Below are 8,788 nucleotides of genomic sequence, written 5' to 3'. Positions count from 1 at the left end.
TCTTAGAGAAGGACTATTGAGGTTAAATACTAAAATTTCATCTTTATATTTTTGCTTTATTAGTGTGGCTACTAGAACATTTAAAATTGTATATGTGGCATGCTTTGTATTTCTATTGTACCGTGGTATTCTGTTTACTGGATACACAGTAGTAAACAATACAGTTTTGGGGCTCATAAATTAAATCTTTTGTGTAGAACATAGACAATAAGCAGATAAATAGAATTGTATGTTGTGGTGAGTTATATGAGGACAGTATAGCAGGATAAGGGCCAGAAAGTATGTGTATATAGAGGGGGATTATTTTAGAAAAGATGATTCCTCTACCTCAGAAAATGGATGTGGGAGGAAATGAGATATCGATGGATAGTAGCAGGAGGTGGTAGGAGGGCGATGTCTTGTGGGAAAAGTCAGGTGTGGATTGAGAGAGATAAGTCAGTTGGGGCCTGGTGGAATCTCTACCTGAAGGAAGAAGCCAGCATCTAGAGAGGAAGGAAAGAAAGATGGAGAGGGGTAAGATAGGGAGAAAGAGCTCAGGGGGTTCCTGGAAAGGCAGAAGGATGCAGGCCTAGAGTGGATATAGTTCAGGTAGAGCAATTCCTGGTTCTATGAATGAAAAAATACAATATATGTGGTATACTATGGCATTAGATAGAATATTAGTTGGCTGCTGTCACAGAGACCCAGAAGAGGAGTGGCTCAAACTGTTGAGAAGTGTATTTCTATCTAATGGCAGTCTGGGTGTAAGGAGTCCAGAGTATGGCAGCTCTACCTGTCTCATAGCTCCACTCTCCCTGGTTTCTTGCCTTGGCCCACGTGGTCCAAGATGGTGCACCACTGCATCTTTCAGCCAGTGGGAAAGGGAAAGCCAGAGGCATGCCCTTTACCTCTAAGGGTTTCTCCACCTTGGCACTATTCACATTTGGGGTTGGATAATTCTGTGTTTTGGGGGTTGTCCTGTGCATTGTAGGAGTTTTAGTAGCATTTCTGGTCTCTACTCACAAGATGCCAGTACTGTCTCCCAGTGGTGAAAGGCAAAAATGTTCTCAGACATTGCCAGATGTCTCCTGGGCTGGCGTTGGGGGGCAAAGTCACCCCTAGTTGAGAACCACTGCTTTAAGAGTACTACCCAGAGGTGGCCCACAGCACTTCTGATCACTTCCTACTAATGGCCTGAACTTCATTACTTAGCCCTCCTAAGGGTAAAGGAGCTTGGAATTGTCTTTTTCAGATGGCCAGGTGCCCAGCTAAAAGTTGACTAAAGAAGAAAAGAAACTAGCTGATTCTCCCATACCCTTGTTGCTACAGGGAAGGGAAATTCTGTGGCTGATTGCGGAGGTAGTCCTGTTCTTTTCATCTTTAAGTCTGAGTTTTAGTCATTACTCATTTTAACTCACTTGCATAAAAATACTGGTGGTGGGGAACACTAAGCACCTAAGGAACGACAATCCTATTTGAAAAGAATGGGGATTGTTACTCCAGGGGGTTGACCAGGGAGAAAAAGTGAATTTTGAAATGGAGGCTAGCAGAGGTTCGATTTTCACTTGTCGTTTAGCGCCATCTGGTGGAAATTTACAAATGGCAATTCCTTGGTATTTTCTTTAATTTTTCTCAGGCACACGCTTCAAATTTTAAACGGATTATAGCAAAACTTTAAAGAATCCTGTCAGATGAGGAACTCTAAACATGATCTCTCACTTTCGGCACTATTGGCATTTGGGGCTGCATAATTCATTATGGGGGCTATTCTGTGCATTGTAGGATATTTAGAAGCATTCTTGGCCTCTGCCCACTGGATGTCTCTCCCTGCCTCCATTTATGGCAACCAAAAATGTTTCCAGCCATTGACAAATGTCCCTAGGGTGAGAGTGTGGGGAATGGCTTCTGGTTGAGAACCACTCCTTGAAACAAGGCATCTAAAATCCTAGTGCCTGTTAAGGCATAGTAGACCCCTATCAGTGTATCCTGGTGTGTCTGGAAAGGATGAGGAGGCAGTGCTGGGAGAAAACGGCACCAGATGCAGCACGACATGTCCTCTGGTTTACACTTTGGAGAATTTCGCTCCTGTTTATCTCAACCAAGTAGAGATTGAGGGAGAGAAGCCAAAAGGCATGGCTAGAGGATGTAGTTTCTTTAAAGGATCTATGGTAAGGAAATATATAGAGGTTATTACCTAACACAGGAAGTAGCACAGACGAATCTCAAACTCAGGTACTGGGGACCCAAAGTTCAGGTGTCGGGTGTGAAAATCCTGCCAGCCATGGGAAGCCATAGCTAATCTCATGGGGCTTTTTGGATCCTCCCCTGTTCCCCAGCTGGGACCCATCTGCCACCTAAGTGTTGTGAAGAAACAGCTTGGGAACCAGTCCCCTTACCTGGATCAAGTAAGTGGTGCTAAACCACCTGCAAACAGTAGTCCTGAATTCTTACTTTGAAGTTGGGTAAAGGAAAGAACAGTTTCCCAGGAGCACTCCCTAGCAGGTCCTCGCTTCAGGTCCGGCTCAGGTCCTCTGCCATAGTTTCTCTTTGATTTCACCTTCTCAAGCCCCTTCCTCACCAGCCCCAGACCCTTCCTTTCAGCAGATGACCACTTCTTATTGATACAATTGAGATGACCAGACACAGATTTCATCACCTTGAAATACATTGCCATCTGCACTCACTGTGCCTCTTGGTTTAAAGAGACACAATGAGTGCCTTTGCTCCTGCTTAGGCCAAGCCAGTCACGTTGTTTTCTGGATCCAATTCCATGTCCTCACAGGCACCTCATACCCTCAGTTGTACACCTCTTATATCATTGCCTTTCTCTTTCCTGGCTTCTTCCCCATCCGCATCAAACTGCTCAGGTTCTCTGATCTTTAAAATCATTTGGGCTGATTTTTCACTCCCCTCTCCTCAGCTTTCTATTTTTCCACCTCTCTTTTTGGTTATACTTCTGTAAAAAGTGAGATACCTTTATTTCCTCACCTACTTTCCACTCACCCCACAGCTGGTTCTCTTTGAGCATGTCCATTCCGGTACAACTGTCTCACTGGCATCACTGCTGACTTTTTCCATCTACTATACTTTGGCCTCTCTGCAGTATTTAATACTATAGTCCATGCCCTTTTTCTTTAAAATTACAAGATTTTCTCTCCCCAGACTGCAAAGGTAACATGTGCTTAATGCAAAAAAGAAAAATACAATAATAAAAACACAAATCTTGAACAACTGAGGCACTTAAGTACAAGGGAAAACAACAAGAATGACTTGCAATGCCATTACTTTAAAATAACCATTCTTTAGGATATAACAATTATATATATATATGCATTCAATACTGGAGCACTCAGATATATAAAGCAAATATTATTGGAGCTAAAGAAAGAGATAGGCTCCATTACAATAATAGCTGGAGATTTCAACACCCCACTTTTCAGCATTTGACAGATCTTGCAGGTAGAAAATCAACAAGGAAATATCAAACTTAATATGCACTATAGACCAAATATCTAATAGCTATTTAGAGAATATTTTATCCGATAGCTGCAGAAGACACATTTTTTTCCCTCAACATATGGATTATTCTCAAGGAGAGACCATATGATTGGTCATAAAACAAGTCTTAAAACATTCAAAAAAATTACAATGATATCAAGCATCTTCTCTGACCATAATGGAATAAAACTAGAAATCGATGAGGAATTTTGGAAACTATTCAAATACATGGAAATTAAACAATATGCTCCTGAATGACCAGTGGGTCAATGAAGAAATTAAGATGGAAGTTGAAAAATGTCTTGAAACAAATGAAAATAGAGGAAGAGGCAGTGCTTCCAAACTCATCCCATAAGGCCAATATTACCCTGATACCAAAACCAGGCAAAGACACATTTAACAGCAACAGCAAAAAGAATACAAAAGCCACAGGCCAATATCCCTGATGGATATTGATGCAAAAATCCTCAACAAAATATTAGCAAACTGAACTCATCAATACACTAGAAAGATCATTCATCATGATCAACTAGGTTTTATCCCTGGGATGCAAGGATGGTTCAACATAGGCAAATCAATCAATGTGATACATCATATTAGAATGAAGGACAAAACCCGTATGATTATTTAGATTGATGCTGAACAAACATTTGATAAAATTCACCATCCTTTCACGCCAAAAAAACCTCAAAAGACTCTACCAAAACATTAGAACTGATAAATTAAGTAAAGTTGCAGGATACAAAATCAATATATGAAAACCAGTAGCATTTCTATGTGCTACCAGTGAACAAACTGAAAAAGGAATAAAGTGGTCTAATTTACAATAGCCACAAATAAAATTAAATGCATAGGAATTAACCAAAAAAGTGAAATGTCTCTTTAATGAAAACTATAAAACACTGATGAAAGATATTGAAGAGGACACCAAAAAATGGAAAGATAGTCCATGTTCATGAATTTGAAGAATCAATATCATTAAGATGTTCATACTACTCAAAGTGATCTACAGATTCAATGCAATCCCTTTCAAAATACCAATGACATTCTTCACAGAAATAGGAAAAAAATCCTAAAATCTATATGGAACCATAAAACACCCAGAATATCCAAAGTTATCATAAAAAAAAAAAAACACAAAAAACTAGAGGAATCACATTACCTGACTTCAAATTATACTACAGAGCTGTAGTAACCAAAACAGCTTGGTATTGGCATAAAAACAGACACTTAGACCAATGAACAGAACGGAGAACCCAGAAAAAGATCTGCATACCTGCAGTGAACTCATTTTTGACAAAGGTGGGAAGAACATACACTGGGGAAAAGATAATCTTTTCAATAAATGGTGCTGGGAGAACTGGATGCCCATATGCAGAAGAATGAAACTAGACCCCTATCTCACTATATACAAAAGTCAAACCAAAATGAATTAAATAATTAAATCTAAGACCTCACACTATGAAACTACTACAAGAAAACATTGGGGAAATTCTCCAGGGCTACATTCTGGGCAAATATTTCTTGAGAAATACCCCACAAACACAAGCAACCAAAGCAAAAATGGACAAGTGGGATCATATCAAGTTAAAAAGCTTCTGCACAGCAAAAGAAACAATCAACAATGTGAAGAAACAGTCCACAGAATGGGAGAAAATATTTGCAAGCAAATATTTTCCCCTCTGGCAAGGGATTAATCACCAGAATATATAAAGGGCCCAAACAACTCTAAAGAAAAAAAAGCCTCTAATAATCTGATTTTTAAAATGGGCAAAAGATTTGAATAGACATTTCTCAAAAGAAAACATACAAATGGCAAACAGGCGTATGAAAAGGTGCTCAACATCGTTGATCATCAGAGAAATGCAAATCAAAACTACAATGAGGTATCTCACCCCAGTTAAAATGGCTTATATCCAAAAGACAGTCAGTAACAAATGCTGGCAAGGATGTGGAGAAAAGGGAACCCTCAGACACTGTTGGTGGGAATGTAAATTAGTACAACCACTATGGAGAACAGTTCAGAGGTTCTTCAAAAAACTAAAAATAGAGCTACCATATGATCCAACAATCCCACTGCTGGGTATATATCCAAACGAAAGGAGATCAACATATCGAAGAGATATCTGCACTCCTGTGTTTGTTGCAGCTCTGTTCACAATAAGCAAGATTTGGAAGCAACCTAAGTGTCCATCAACAGATGAATGGATAAAGAAAATGTGGTACTTACACACAATGGAGTACTATTCAGCCATAAAAAAGAATGAGATTGCAACAACATAGACGGAACTGGAAGTCATTATGTTAAGTGAAATAAGCCAGGCAAAGAAAGACAAACATTGCATATTCTTACTTATTTGTGGGACCTAAACATCAAAACAATTGAACCCATGGAGATAGAAAGTAGAAGGATGATTACAAGAGGCTAGGAAGCATAGTGGGGGGTGATGGGGAGGTGGGGGTGGGTAATGGGCACAAAAAATAAAGTGAGTGAATAAGGCCTAGTATTTGATAGCACAACAGGGTGACTATAATTCATAAAAATTTAAGTGTGCATTTTAAATTAAAAGAGGATAATTGGATTGTAACACGAAGGATAAATGCTTGAGAGGATGAATACCCCATCTTTCATTATGTGATAACTATATTGCATGCCTATATCAAAACATTTCATGTATCCCATAAATACATACACCTACTATATTCCCACAATAATGAAAAACAAAACATTTAAAAAATGAAATAACCACTTTTTATATTTAGCGTATGTCCTCCTACTTTTGTTCATACTAATACATTTATATACATATATACTACTTTGTCTCTCTTATACATACATATAAAACCAAGTGGTTTCTTATGGATACTGTTGTAACTGTTTCCCAGAAAGCCAACTCTCTGATGGAGTTTAGGGTGCAGAATGTTTGGTAAAGAATGACCTTGGCAAAAAACAGATGCTGGTGGGGCTGCAAAAGCGCTTTGGGAGGCTGAGGCGGGTGGATCACCTGAGGTTGGGAGTCGGAGACCAGCCTGGCCAACATGGTGAAACCCTGTCCCTACTAAAAATACAAAAATTAGCCGGGCGTGGTGGTGCGTGCCTGTAGTTCCAGCTACTCGGGAGGGTGAGGCGGGAGAATCGCTTGAACCCAGGAGGTGGAGGTTGCAGTGAGCCGAGATTGTGCCACTGCACTCCAGCCTGGGAGACAGAGCGAGACTCTGTCTCACCAAAAAAAAAAAAAAAAAAGTGAATGCTTATACACTACTTGTGGGACAGTAAATTAGGTCAACCACTGTGGAAAGCAGTTTGGAGATTTCTCAAAGAACTGGGAGTCGAACTACTGTTCGACCCAGCAATCTCATTACTGGATATATACTCAAAGGAAAAGAAATTCTACCAAAAAGGACACATGCACCTGTATGTTCATTGCAGTGCTATTCACAATAGCAAAGAAATGGAATTAGTCCAAGTGCCCATCAATGGTGGATTGGATAAAGAAAATGTGGTATGTATGGGCCATGGAATACTACACAGCCATAACAAATAATGAAATTATGTCCTTTGCAGAAACATGGGTGCAGATGGAGGTCATTATCTTAAGAGAACTAATGCAGGAACAGAAAACCAAATATCACATGTTCTCACTTATAAGTGAGAGCTAAACATTGGGCACACATGGACATAAAGATGGGAACAATAGACACCGGGGAGTACAAGAGGAGGGAGACATGGAGGGCAGAAAGGGTTGAAATACTACCTATTAGGTACTATGCTCACTTCCTGGGTGATGGTTTCAATTGTACTGCAAACCTCAGCATCATGCAATATACCTTTGTAACAAACCTGCATGTGTACTCCCAAATCTAAAACAAAAGTTGAAAAACAAAACCAAAACACCCCAAAAGACAAAAAAAGAAAAAAAAAAAAATAAAAAGAATGACTTTGAGCCCAACACCTATGAAAGGGAAAGGAAAGCACGAGATTGGATAGAACAGGGTTTTTCAACTGTGGCATAGTGACATTTCAGACTAGGTGTAACACTGTGTTGTGGGGCTGTCCTGTGCACTGTGGGATGCATAGCAGCATCTCTGGGCTGTACCCACTAGATGCCAGTAGCACACATACACACCTCCCTCCCCTTCAGTTGTGATGACCAAAGGTGTCTTCAGACATTGCAAAATATGCCGGTGGTGGGGAAGGAGGGGATACCGAATTGCCCTCAGTTGAAAACCACTGGGGTAGAGAAAGGGGCTGAGCTTGGATGTGTGCCTAACAACTGTGGTAAACCCCAGGGGATTTAGGGAGCTAGAATGGCCCTTCTGAGTTGTAGAAAGTTGGATTGCTATAGTGAGCACTTTTTCTTCAGCATGGATCAGTCACTGGATGTGGGCTCCTGAAAAGGGGTGTGACATTGTGTAAGGAGGCTCTCTGTGACTGGAGCAACAAGTTCCTCATTGAAGGGAAATCTGGAACATCCCAATGTTCACGGCATGTAGGGTCCAGCCCCACAGGGTCGGTGGGTTTTTTCCTCCATGTGCGGAGACAAGAGATTGTAGAAATAAAGACACAAGACAAAGAGATAAAAGAAAAGACAGCTGGGCCCAGGGACCACCATCACCAAGACGTGAAGAGCAGTAGTGGCCCCGAATGCCAGGCTGCACTGATATTTATTGGATACAAGACAAAGGGGCAGGGTAAGGAGTGTGAGTCATCTCCAGTGATTGACAAGGTCACGTGAGTCACATGTCCACTGGACAGGGGGCCCTTTCCTGTTTGGCAGCCGAGGCGGAGAGACAGAGAGAGAGAGAGAGAGAGAGAGAGAGAGAGAGAGAGAGAGAGAGAGCACACAGCCTACGCTGTTATTTCTTCATATCAGAGGTTTTTAGTGCTTTCACTAATTTTGCTACTGCTGTCTAGAAGGCAGAGCCAGGTGTACAGGATGGAACATGAAAGCAGACTAGGAGTGTGACCACTGAAGCACAGCATCACAGGGAGACGGTTAGGCCTCCGGATAACTGCAGGTGGGCCTGACTGATGTCAGGTCCTCCACAAGAGGTGGAGGAGTAGAGTCTTCTCTAAACTCCCCCGGGGAAAGGGGGACTCCCTTTTTTCCCAGTCTGCTAAGTAGTGGGTGCTTTTCCTTGGCACTGATGCTACTGCTAGACCACGGTCTGCTTGGTAACGGGCATTTTCCCAGATGTTGGCGTTACCACTGGACCAAGGAGCCCTCTGGTAGCCCTGTCCAGGCATAACAGAAGGCTCGCACTCTTGCCTTCTGGTCACTTCTCACTATGTCCCCTCAGCTCCTATCTC

This window comes from Rhinopithecus roxellana, chromosome 7 (genome assembly GCF_007565055.1).
Source record: "Rhinopithecus roxellana isolate Shanxi Qingling chromosome 7, ASM756505v1, whole genome shotgun sequence".
Taxonomy (NCBI): domain Eukaryota; kingdom Metazoa; phylum Chordata; class Mammalia; order Primates; family Cercopithecidae; genus Rhinopithecus; species Rhinopithecus roxellana.
Note: the sequence above shows the minus strand (reverse complement) of the source record.